At 46.2% G+C, this 12,598-nt stretch overlaps 1 protein-coding gene across 8 annotated transcripts in view; it reads left to right on the forward strand.

The window, feature by feature from the left end:
* The first annotated feature begins 324 nt into the window (after positions 1-324).
* Positions 325-12,598, forward strand: part of MFAP3L (microfibril associated protein 3 like) — a 51,503-nt gene continuing 39,229 nt past the window's right edge. Inside the window, exon 1 of one of the 8 annotated variants that reach the window (XM_058308646.2) lies at positions 325-1,144. The gene's annotated coding sequence lies outside the window, so the exon portion shown is untranslated. Of the gene's footprint in view, positions 1,145-1,244; positions 2,337-12,598 lie in introns of those variants that run through there. The other 7 variants (XM_058308951.1, XM_058309031.2, XM_058308842.1 and 4 more) reach the window with 7 other exon arrangements.

Genomic DNA, 12,598 nt, shown 5'->3' on the forward strand with positions numbered 1-12,598 from the left:
AGGTTTCTTGAAAAGACTGAAAAGTTCTTAGAGCTAAAATGTGCTCGTATTCAAAAGACCAAAAACTAATTTAAAATAGGATTTCTAATTTCAATCTCTTAAGGAATATCCAGGCTTTGACTCTCCTGTACACCACAGCCTCCCTATAATCCTCCAAGAGGGCTCTCTGCAGGGGTAGCCTGTCCACAGATGCTGCTCCCTCTGCTCTCCTGACCTTCCATGCCCTGAGGAGTAAGCGCAGCGACACCAAGCGGGGGCAAACCCGATGCAGCCGCACGCGGCAGCCTGGCACTGCCCGAAGCATGCTCAATTGGGTACTGACCCAGATCTGCGGGTCCGAGCTCCGGGCGTAGGGTCGCGGGCGCTACTTTGTTTAGTTTGCTAAGGACGAAGAGGAGGAGCGGGACCGGGGGTTGCTTAAAGCCTCCCTTCTTCTTGACAGTAATCCCTGACCCCCGCGGAGGATCCTGCCCAGTCTGGATTCTGTGTGTAAAATCCACTTTTCCGGGGTTTTGTCGCCACCGAAGAAGGGGCGTACAAGGGGCAGAGTGGGCGTGGCCACGGGGACTAGCAGCGAGGGGCGGGCCCAGGCCCCAGACACCGACCACGTGTCAAGTCTGAAACACTGGGGGGCCGCTCTGCAGCAGGACCGCGCGGCATGCCTTCTGCAGGTGGTCTTATAATTCTAGACAGATTTTTTAAGAATCGGAACACGTTTTTTCTTCATTAAGAAAGCAAAAGCAGAATGCTCAGGGGAGAAAACTTCGGAACTATAAATAACCCAAAAGAAGAAGATAAAAATCCCTTGTCACTCCGCCACTGAAAACTAGAACGCCCCGGTTTTCTCCCAGGCTCTTTTTTGCGCGGGCTTTACGCAAAAATGACGCCCAGAATGGACAGCGTAGTCACCCTGGGCTGGGCAGCTTCCAAGGTGCAAGGCGGCCTGACCCCCTCGGAGCCCGGGCAGGCTGGGGGGCTGGCTGTTGGTTCTATTCCCCGTCGCAGGCTGAGACTCCAAGGACCCCCTTCCTGCGTGTCCTTGACCAGCAGCGCGGTGCACGCTCTGAAAAGTTGCGGTGGAAGCCTGGGCGCGCCCTGCCAGCCGAGAGTCACCACTCACGCCGCGCACGCTCGAAGGCGTCAGGTATTAGCGCCCGGCCCAGGCATTCCCGCAAATAACCCCGAGGTGCCGGGTCCCCGACCCGGGGCCAACGCGCCCCGCCCTCAGGCTGCGGGGCCTGAAGGGGAGACTCGGAGCTCCCGCGGCGCCGCCCAGCTCCCCTGCGGGACCCGCAGCCGCTCCCTCAGGTTCGGCCCGCCCCGCCCCTCCCGCGGCTGCCGCGAAAACACGGCGAGCATTCCCAGCCTGGATCTGCGCCTCCGCGTCGCCCGGCGAGCCGCACTGGGCATGCTCGCACCGGCCGGCTCGGGCTTCGGGAGGTGGGAAGCTCCGCACTCGGCACGGCCCGCACCGCGGCGAGGTGCGGGCGGAGACGGCGCTCCCGCGGTCGGCGCGGCCGGTCGGCGGGCGTGGAGCGCGGCGCGGGGACAGCTCTGGGGCCGGCCATGGCGAGGGGCGCACGGCGGCCACCTGAGTGGCGCGGCGGCGTCAGGTTAGCCCGGGCGCTCGGAGAGGCGGGTCGCAGGCTGCAGCCCCGCACGGGGTGGGCGGCCGGGTCGCTGCCGCCGCCGGGGCCGCGGGAGGGAACTTTCGGATGCTTGGTCTGGCGGAGTCGGTGGAGGAGATCGCGCGCCGGGAGGTGCCGCAGGGTACCCGCTGCGGTCTCCTGGGGGGTCGCAGGATGCTGCGAGATCCGTGCGGGGCGGGACCGGGGGCGGCGGAACGGGGCTCGCTTCCTAGAGCCTTCCCAAGGCGGGCAGCGCGGTGAGTCCTGTGCGCCGTCGCGAGCCTCCCTCGGATCTCCGGCGGGAAGGGGACTCGGAGCAGGGGCGAGGGCCTGCGCCAATCCCCGTATTGCTCCCGGCTACGTGCCTCAGTTTACCCGGGGCAGAGGGGAGCGTGTACATTCCCGGGCCTTGCAGGCCTTAGGGGCAGACTCCGCGTTCCGAGCCTGGAGGGTGCTGCATCCTGGTGCCGCAGAAGTGCGGGGACCCGTGGGGGCTGCGCGCCGCCGCCTCGGGACTCGAGCTCGCAGAGTTTGTTACATTTGACTCGGTCGCAAGTTGACATCGAATTGCTTCATGGCGTGGAATGGGGAAACGTGCTTCAGCGGCCTGAAAAACAAAGTAATTACAGAGTCGACTTACTTCAAGCGCCTACCTCCAAAAAAACTTGAGCTTGCAAGTTGTGAAATTTAAAAAGCGAAATGATGAAGGTGATGATGATTGCAGGATCGTTATCTGCTTACACTGTAGAAAATAATCAAGGTTCAGTTCTCATTGTTTTAAGGATACGGGTCAGAAAAGTTTGGTTATTGTAGCACTCATTTTGCGTTATCTTAGCTTTATATTAAAGCTTGGAAACCTAGCATTGCAGATGCGTAATGTTTTTTGTAAAGTTTTCTCACTTTTATTTCTAGATGAAACACATTTTTCAGTTGCTACTGTGCTGAACATAGTAAAATCGTTGAGGATTAAATGCAAGATGAAGATTTATTTTCAGAAGAGGAAGTTAGAAAGTAGTTCTACTGGTATTTTACTTATACAGAAAAATGCAGTTTATAGGTCCCACAGCATTTTCTAATTGGTTCTTTCTCAAACGTTTAGCACCATTACTACTGGTTAAGGTTATTGGATCTAATAGAAGCAAGTGAACAACCCTCCTAGTGGGAACTAGTACTACCTCCTACTAAAACTAAGTTCTCAGAGTCTTTTTCCATAAGTACCACTTAGTGCCTTCGGTTGTTTTATTTATTAAGCCTATTACAAAACTTATTTGCATTCTTAATAGACCTTAATAGACTTTGGAAGTGTATTGGCTTTTCATTGTCTTGTGAGTAGCCTTTAATGTTTGCTCTTGTTTGTAAGCTTCATGGCACCCATCTCCTCCTTTCCAGATAAAAGAGTGGTTGACCCAAGTGGATTCTATACTGTGCTTATATACAGGCGGGATTTAATAACGGGAAATGCTGGAAATGTCCAGTCCACAACAGCAACAACATGATTACTATTTTTTTTTTTTTGATAACAAATTAGAGCTGCAGACTTCATTTTAGCCATATAGTTTGGTTGGTGGTGTTCATTGCTTCTACATGTATTTCTGAATATGCTTATAGAAAAATTTAGAAGTTTGGAAAACCCAGTGCAAATATTGAGAAATTATGCCTTCCCCACTTCTGTAAAAACTCAAGTTTAAAACCTTCTGTGAAGTACTGCATACACGTACCACTTCTCCTGGCCAGCTCTCCAGAGAAGGGTACATTCCCAAATGGAAGTTCTTGGAGCCTCCCCTCAGCCCTGAGTTCTGCCTGATCTGGAAGAAACAGCCTTTTAGCTGCCTCCGTTTCCCCTTTGTAAATGTGAGGTTTAAGCTAGATCAGTAGACCCCATTTTAGATCTAAAAATCATGAGCATTTTCTGAGCGTTACGAAAAATGGTAGAATATAACAAAAGGCATATTTAAACATTGCTTTTGGCTTCAAGAGCTCCAGTCTCCCGACCTAAAACAAAACCAACAGGAATTGGGTTGAAGAGGGGCTTTTTAAAATTGCTAATCAAGAAAAAAAGAGCAAAGTAGACTTTGTATTGAAATTAGGTTATAGGTGGTTATTTCTTCTTTGTGTTTACTCTTGGGTTCTTGTAGCTCAACTACTAGTCACACAATTTTTAGTTTTATTTCCATGTCTTTAGATTTCTATACTGCTCACAGTGTTGTGACATGAGATATTCATAGCACACTATTACCCTTAAAAATAGGTCTTTCCCCATTCATGTGACCTTAATTTATTCAACTCCTTGCTTAGCTAACAATTTAAATGTTTGAGGCTATTTAAACTTTGCTTAATTGAGACTTTTGTATTTTTAATGACAGGACTTTCAGATAGCGAAATACCAAAAAATACTGTGACAACATTGCTTTTAACCTTCAAAAGAGCCTAGTCATAGTGTTAGATGCATGTCTTTTTTTTTTTTAATTCAGAAATATGCAGATAATATCACTTCCCCAACTTGGCATCTGATCAAGTAAGTGCTTGGGGTGTAGCAGGCCCTTTTCTAGCCAAGCTCAGGAGGATACTTAAAATTTTGACAACATTTTGTGATCTGTGATAAATCACATCGAGTTTAGAGATATACCTAGATGCAAATACCTCCATAGACTAGTTAAAGAATTGGGTTTGTTATGGGATAATAGCCGGTAATTTATAAAGCTATACTCAAAACAGAAGCCCTGTCAATTTATTGGTCTTGCCTCTGTCTCCACCTGAGATCTTTTCCTCATTAAAATATCCCATTTGGTTTTTATTTCACATCTTTTTATGGCTAAGCCCCTGGGGCTGCAAAAATGACTAAAACATAGTGACTCACAATCTAGTCTGAGAGACTGGCTTGAGAACAAATAAATTGCCACACAAATTAAGTGCTCCTGGAGCGGTATGCACAGGGGGCTGGGGCTGTGGAGCCCCCTCAGGCTGTAGGAGAGGAGGCAGTCTTCTGGAAGAGGTGGCATTTTCAGGGGACCTTAGAGAATGCCTGAGGAATGGGCAACACCTAGGCAGGGAAGTGGACTTTCCAAGCGGAAGGAATATCATTGTAGCAGGCAGAATAATGCTCTTGCCCCAAAGATGTCTATTTCCTTATCCCTGGAGCTTTTGAATATGGCAAAAGGAACTCCACAGATGTATTTAAATGAAGGACCTTGAGGTGGGGAGATACCCTAAATTATCTGAGTGAGCCCCATATAACATTAAGTCTCCTTACAAGTGGAAGAGGGAGGCAGAATTCTGTGTCAGAGTGATGCCTTATGAGAAAGACTCCACCAGCCCTTGTTGGTTTTGAAGATGCGAGGAAACCAGGAGTAAAGAAATGTGGGCAGTCTCTATAAACTGTTAAAATGTGTTCTCCCCTGGAACTTCCAGAAGGAAAGCAGCCCTGCCAACACCCACTAAGACCTGTGCTGAACTTCTCACCTACGGGAATGTAAGATAATACATTTACATTTGCGGTTATTTATTACAGTGGCCAAGAAAGCTAATATAAACATATACAAAGAAAGAATGTGGTGTTTATGGAGGAGGGACCGAGGGCAGGTGAACGGGGCTGAAGTGGCCTTTCAATGTGATGAACCTGATGCCGTGCCAAGTGGTTTGCATTTTATCCTATTATAGGTAGACAAAGGGAGACCAGCTAAGGATTTTTAAGCTGGAACACGACTTGGGCAGATTCCTGCCCGATTTATCTTCCTGAAAAGGTAACCCCAAGTTTCAGAGGGCACTTTGACAAAGGCTGTCTAGCCAGAGATGGTCAGTGGCCAATAGAGATCTGGAACCAGCATGTTATCTTCAGTTCTCTGAAGTGAACAGAAATGACAATGTTTGTATGCGGATGTGAATGTGGTGGCTTGAGAAAATGTTTACTCAACATTAGCAGTAGGACACAGAAAGTAAAACAGAAGGGCCAAGTCCCATTTTGAATTCTCTGGTTTGTGCTCATTGTCTCCCTAAGGATCATCTTTAGGGAAGCTCTGGTCTGTGGGGCTGTTGACATACCATGCAATGAAATGGGGAGCTGTGAAGGCGCATGTATTAATTGAGAATGATGAGATTTCACCGGGGCCACCTCTGACCCCTTGGTATTGGCTACTTGCAATGTAAGTGGACTTGTACTGACTCACTGGGAGGTGCCACAATCGATTAGAAATCTCTACCTGGAGTTCCACATTTGGCAGGAGTGGTGGCTACAATAGTGGGAGGTGGCCTAACTTCCATGTTTAAATATACGAAATCTCATCATTCTTTCCAGACGGATTTTATTCAGTTTCTTTTATGCACAAGGCCCTGATTCTGTTCTATAGGAATTTATAGTCTGAGTTGACATTTCTCTATGTCTGGAAAACCTGAACTGAAGAAATCTACCATAGTATGGAAGAGTGGCTCTCTATTGAACTACATGTAATAAAAAATTAGTAAGATAAAAACAAACTTTGGAGAGCCTGGGAAAGGAAGCTGTTGGCTAGCAAAAGTTGATACTGGAAACAACAGTAAGACTTAAGATTTATCTTAATAAATTAGGCAAAACTATATTTTATATCTGTATTCTGTGTCTTCCATTTGCATCACTTCATAAGACTTTTACCCAAACTTCCTTATAGCGTGATGCAATAATTATTTTTTTTTTCCACTGTAAAGCTCACTGTAAACCATTCCCTCTGTCTTGAATCTCTTCGGGTTTGGTCTCTGAAATACTGATTACGTAGTTCTCCCCTTGCTCTTTTGACTGCTCTTTCTTAGTTTCTTTAAGGATCTACCCTCTCCTTTCCCCTTTCTAGTCTTGGTCTTCTCTTCATGGCCCATTGTGTTCTCTTCTTGTGGCCGCTGTGTTCTCCCTGGGTAATTTATTTTTCCTCATGACTGCATACTCATGACCCACAACCCAGTGTCTCCAAATGTGTATCCGCAGACCAGCCGCTCTCACATCTGTTTCGTTACTTCATTCATTCAAGAAATATTGACAACCTGAGAATTTATCTAATTAGTGGAGGGAGAAAAGTTGTGTCTGTGGCGATTGGGGGAGTCACAGATGACTGTCTCAGAGAAGACAACTTTGGAACTGAGGCTAGAAAGCTAAGTAGGGGGTTCCCAGATGTGCAAGGTGAAAATGGCAGCATGGCCAGAGTGTGGGGAGCTAGGAGTTCAGGAAAGGATGCATGCAATATGTGGGGAGCGGTTGGGGAAGAGGAGCTCCAGAGCGAGCTTAAAAAGGTGGGGGGGGGGGGGAGGCAGATCATGAAGAATCATGTATATCCTGCTAAAAAGTTTAGTTTATACTGTTGACAAAAGGGAGACAGAATAATGGTCAAAACCAGAGCTTTTAGAGTCAGCTGACTTTAGCGGTAGCCTGGTATGTAGATTGGAAGCGAGCTAGACTAGGGGCAGGTCAGTGAGTCATGTGGCTAGAGTGGTTCCAGGCAGAGATGATGAGCATGTAAGCCACGGATGTGGTAGCAGGGTATTTAGGGATGAGATCACTTGAACACTGTGATTGGTTAAATTTGGGCAGAGAAGAAAAGGGACCCCCATGTATTTGGATTATTTGTGTCAAATACTGCACAAATTCAGAAGACATGCCATTTTGAGGGATTGCAGGTTTAGAGCAGATCTCGAGGGCTGTCCTACGATGAGCAAGACTGTGCAGTACCAGGGAAACTAACTTCCACTAGCATGTGCTTAACGATGTACATAATTTACTTAACGCAGGAGAGAGGTGATAGAGTCATACACAGAGTCAGGGATAAGAGAAGGCGAAACTTACCATTGTAGGGTACAGACCTTGTAAGAGAGGCATAAAAGAAAAAAGGGATGAATTTCCTCATGGTTCTCCAGCTTCTTCTGGAAAGTAACATTTGGGGCTTGCAAATGAGGCTGTGTATTACTCAGCCAAAGGGGTCCTGATGCAAAATACCAGAAATCTGTTGGCTTTTATAAAGGCTATTTATTTGAGGTAGAAGCTTGGTTACCGGCCATAAAGCTGTAGACTGTCAGGTGAATGACTTGTCTCTCTTTCCCCGGGCTTCTGCCATTTCTAATGGAGCCTTCTCTGCTTCTCTGTGTGTTTACTTCCCAGGCCCCAGGACCAAAATTCTCACTCTCTTCTCTGTGGTGCAGTTTCTCTGAGTCCTTACTCACCAAGGGGGCAGGGACTCAACATCCTACAGACATGGCCCAATCAAAGCCTTAATCATTATTTAATCAAGGAAAAGTGAAACTTCTGAATGCAGTATAGTCTAAGATGCCCAGAGGAACAAACCAGTTTACAAATATAATCCAAAATCTATTTTTGGAATTCATAAACAATATCAAACTGCAGTAGGCTGGAAGAAAAATGATAATGATAGAGTTGGGGGTGGGGGTAGGAGGGATGGTATATTAGTCAGCCAAAGGGGTGCTGATGCAAAGTACCAGAACTCTGTTGGCTTTCATAAAGGGTATTTATTTGGGGTAGAAGCTTACAGTTAATTACAAGACCCTAAAGAGTCCAACTCAGGTTACCATAAGAGGTACTTCCTCACCAAAATCTGTCGTCAGGTGTTGTTGTCGTCAGGTGTTTAAGCAAGATGGCGGCTGTGAAGGTTCAGCCTTCCTCTCTCCTCGTAAGGCTCCGGGCTCAACTTCTTCTGTGTATCTCATCTCTAGGCTGGCATAGGGCTCAGCTGATCTGTTCTCTTCAGCTGTGAACTGTCAGGCGAATGGCTTATCTCTCTTCCTGGTGCCTCAGAATCAAAACTGACAAAGTTCTTTCCTCTGGCGTCGAAGGAGTTCTCTCCTGTGTATCTACTGCTGTGTATCTCCTTGACTGAGTCCATTTATATAGCCATGAAGAGGCTGACGTGGTCAAATTAAGGCCCTCATCTTAACGTAATTTAGTCAAAGGCATCTCAGCTGAATCTAATATAGTCAAAGGGGATCACACCCAGAGGAACAGATCAGTTTAGAAACATAATCAGTATCTCTTTCTGGAATTCATAAATAATATCAAACTGCCACATTGATGGGGTGGGGGTTCATTCCTAATTCTGGATTTAGAAGGAAGCTGATTTCTCAGAGGCTGGGCTGAAGTAGACATTTTGTAATCAGTAGGAAAGAGAGGCTAAGCGGGTATTTAAGTAGAATCCCAACTCTTTCCTTCCATTTCAGATTTGAGTTAGTTGATGGTGGCAAAGAAGAGTGCAAAGGAAAGGGTTTGTTTTTTGATGAAATAAACCTGCTGGAGTAAAGTGCTCCAGGATTATCCATTGCAGGACCCACCCAGTTCAGACAGGGCCGGAGGACACAGGCTTGGGGTTAATTTGAATCATTCTCTGTGGTTCATTAAAGCAGTACCTGTTCTAGACAAGTTGAGATACCCTTGTCTATACCTTACTGTGCCCTCTTGAAACTAACAAGGGTTCCAGCTCCCCATGTCCCCAGAGGCCAGGCTCCCCTGCAGGGGAGTAGGTCGATGTACAGTGCCTGTGTTTTCTTGAACATGCAAAGCCCATTTTCCCTTGTTCTGGTCAGGGAAGGTATTTGAGTGAAGATTGCGATGTTGTTTGGCTCCAAGCTTCACCCAGGACTTCCTTATGGGTCTTTACACCTCAGATAGCAGTGGGTGGCCTGAAATTCCAGTAACCATTCAACTGTATTGCTTCTCAGCAACTACTATTGATATAATTTTGTCCGTTTCTGTTTGCCTGCGAAAGCCAAGCACTGGAGCTCACTGCCCTGCTGCCTCCCACACCTGGACTTGTCCTCATCTCAACCCTATACCCCCTGTCTCTTCTGTGCCTGCTGCAATCTCAGGTGGGAGGAAAGGATTTGTTGTTGTTGTTTTCTTCATGGTTTCTTGGTGTCTGAGAGACGCTGGCTCTTACTAGATTTTCCAAAGGTAACCTGTTCTTCTCTCTTTCAAAACACTTTTGAGGAACTTGAAATTCATTTCCAGGAAACATCTGAGTTTCACCTATCCTTTGTCTTGCGGGAGGTGAGTATTTAGCCCTGTACATGTGAACCAAGGCTTCTTAAGGCATCTTATTCCTGCCTTAAGTTTGGGATGGTCTCTCCCCTTCCTTCCCTGGGGTGTTTTTGCCAAGTCTTGGATCATCTGTCACAAAGTCCTCTTTATCAGAGGCTCTGGAGGCCCTCTTATGAGTATTAGATAGGATTTCTGGAGACCGCCCTAATATCCCAGAGTCCTCAGGATGGGCATGCGCAGCTCCGTCACGGCAGGAGCCCCACTAAAACATACCGTAAGGCAGGTTTCCATTTTTAATTGACATCCTGTGTTTATTTCCACACTTGCTTTTTTAAGCTAACTCCTGCTGGGAAAACTTTCCTCTCTCTTTCATCATTCAGGATTGGGCCAGCCCCAGAGAACATTCTGTGACCTTTCTAGTTTGCGCTCCTCTGAATTTCTCTGGCATTTACCTAGTTTAGTGCTTAATTATATGTTGCTTTGTATGCTGCTGTCGCCCAGATTCTCAGTTCCATTAGGGTAAAGACCTAGTTTTAAACTTTTTAAAATCCCCTACAGCACTTGATACTAAGCAGATAATCATGGCCTTGTGCAGTTGAGTTCCTGTTAATTGATATGACCGGTTCCTGATTGTTTTTATCACTTAGATAAATCTGACTGCCAGTGCTGAGAACTCATTGGGAGCACCTGTAATGTATGCTCAGCCTAACACTGCCGTTTCCCCTCAAAGCAGGGAGCAGCAAAACACCTTCCTTCTCAATGGGGAAACCATTGATCCTAAATTTTCGACTTCCTTCTGGTGTTTTTATTTACTCAAGGCAATTTTTTATATTGTCATATTGAAAATCCTTCAACTTTGAGGAAGACTGATCTTAGGATACGCACTAAAACCACCTAGAAAATTATTCAGATCGGACCAAATTTTGAAAAGGTTTGCTTTTAGTCACAAAATTCTAAAGTAACATTTAAAAGAACATGTAAATTCCTGAACATTTATGACAGTTTAGACATTTATGGCCCTTGGACAGTTTGCCCAAGCAGTGCCGTGTCACTCTTTGGTAACCGTGTAAAGGTAACAAAGAGCCCTGGGCTGTGTCAGAAGATGTGGGTTCTACAAGCATCTTTTCCACTTTTCCACTCGTGGGTTGGTGGCCTGGCCTCTGCTTTTTTCATAGCTCGTGTAAAAGGGTGGTGGTAAGGCTCAGGTGTGATAATGTCTGCTTTATAAACCATAAATGCTAGTTGAATAGGATTGTCACTATTTTTTTTAGGAGGTACTGGGGATTGAACCTGGGACCTCATACATGTGATGCGTACGCTCCACCACTGAGCTACACCTGCTCCAGTTGTCACTAAAGAATTGAATCCAATAGTTTGAATTACAGGATCTCTTCTGATCTCTTTTTCACTAAGAGCTAGTTCTTAGTGAAAGAGCCTGTACAAATACTTAGCATTAGGGATTCAGAGAAATGATCATTATGCAATTCCGCTTTGTGATAATGGGCTGGTAAAGGAGGAAGGAGGAAAAAGCCTATTTAAATACCCCCCCGAATTATTGAGCATATTTTTTCTAATTGATGAAATTTTATTCCAATGAAAGAAGAAACTCCGGATGATCCTGTTCCTATGCTAAGTGGCCTTATGCAATCGGAGAGACAGGAATGAGGGATGGTTGGGTATTTTGAAATCTAAATTAAGCAGGCGATTGCTTTTCATTTCAACAGTAATAAGAATGTCTATTCTAGTCATAGGAAATAGTCTCCGTAGACTTTATTCATCTCAAGCAACAGCGCAGAGTCTTCTGACTGAGCAGATCCTGCAGCCTCCTCCTCTTTCCTGTTGCCTTGAACTCGTTCCCAGGACCAAATTTTCAGGTTTAGTACAGGAGCCTCTGAAGGTTTTCTGGAAGGCATGGATGCATTTCTGAAGACTTTGACTTTCTAAAGAAATCGTGGTTTCTATTGCAAGTTAATTTTGTGGGAAAGAATATATATATTTGCCCAGAAACTATGAGCAGTGGGTGGATTTTGTAGGAAACATACGGTAAGTTAATAATATGTTTAATTTAAAGGGCATAAAAGCAGTATAAGTGCACTCGGCAGAATTCACCACAGGAAAAGGCAGAGTAAAGGGGCTAGGAAGCGATGGGGGCTGGGGGATAGCGGAGCATTCTCTTTTACGTAAAGTGGTCAGGAAAGGCCTTGCTGATTAGGTGACATTTGAGTGGAGGCCGGAGTCCCCAAGGAAGTTTCAGGTATCTGGGGCACTCATTCCAGACGAGGGAGTCGTATCTACAAGGGTTCCGTGTGCCTGACACAGTCCAGCATTAGCAGAGTCCTGTGGCTAGTGGGCAGCGAGCAAGGGGTGGAGAGTTTGGAAAGGACATTTGCGAAGTCACCAGGAGCCAGATCTTGTAGGTGCCATGGGAAGGCCTTTTTTGGCATTTGACTCTGAGTGAGGTGGGAACCCCTGGGTTTATACATTGCGATCATTTGAGTTTGGGTATTTTGTTTTAATTGTCTTTGAGGTATTCCCCATGCACAGATTGCTACTAACCGTGAACAGAAATAAAACGAAGATAACGAATGCTCAGAGCTAAGCACAGTCAACAAATATTTGCACACCAACAGCATTTTGTTACAGTGGAATCTTGTTAACGAAATAAATATATCTCCAAATTGCAAAGAGCAAATGTGGGGGCCTCCCTGTGGAGAACTGTCAAAGGAAATGAAGATTCCAAGGCCAGGCGGGGGCAGTGGTATCCTTCAGTCAGCCCCTCATGGGTATTTCAAAGATTCGCTCCACCAGTGGTCCTTGGTCCTTGGTCTGAAGGTCATGGCCACAGGAGCCAGGTTAATCCAGGTAGCGAGGTAAGAGCAGTGAGATTTAGTCCTTACTCGGAGCTGCCCAGGGGAGTGGGCTTAGAGGAGAAACCCACAGTGTAGCCCTCAGGGGCCTCCCTCCTTGTGTG

This window comes from Dasypus novemcinctus, chromosome 1, assembly GCF_030445035.2.
Source record: "Dasypus novemcinctus isolate mDasNov1 chromosome 1, mDasNov1.1.hap2, whole genome shotgun sequence".
NCBI classification, from domain to species: domain Eukaryota; kingdom Metazoa; phylum Chordata; class Mammalia; order Cingulata; family Dasypodidae; genus Dasypus; species Dasypus novemcinctus.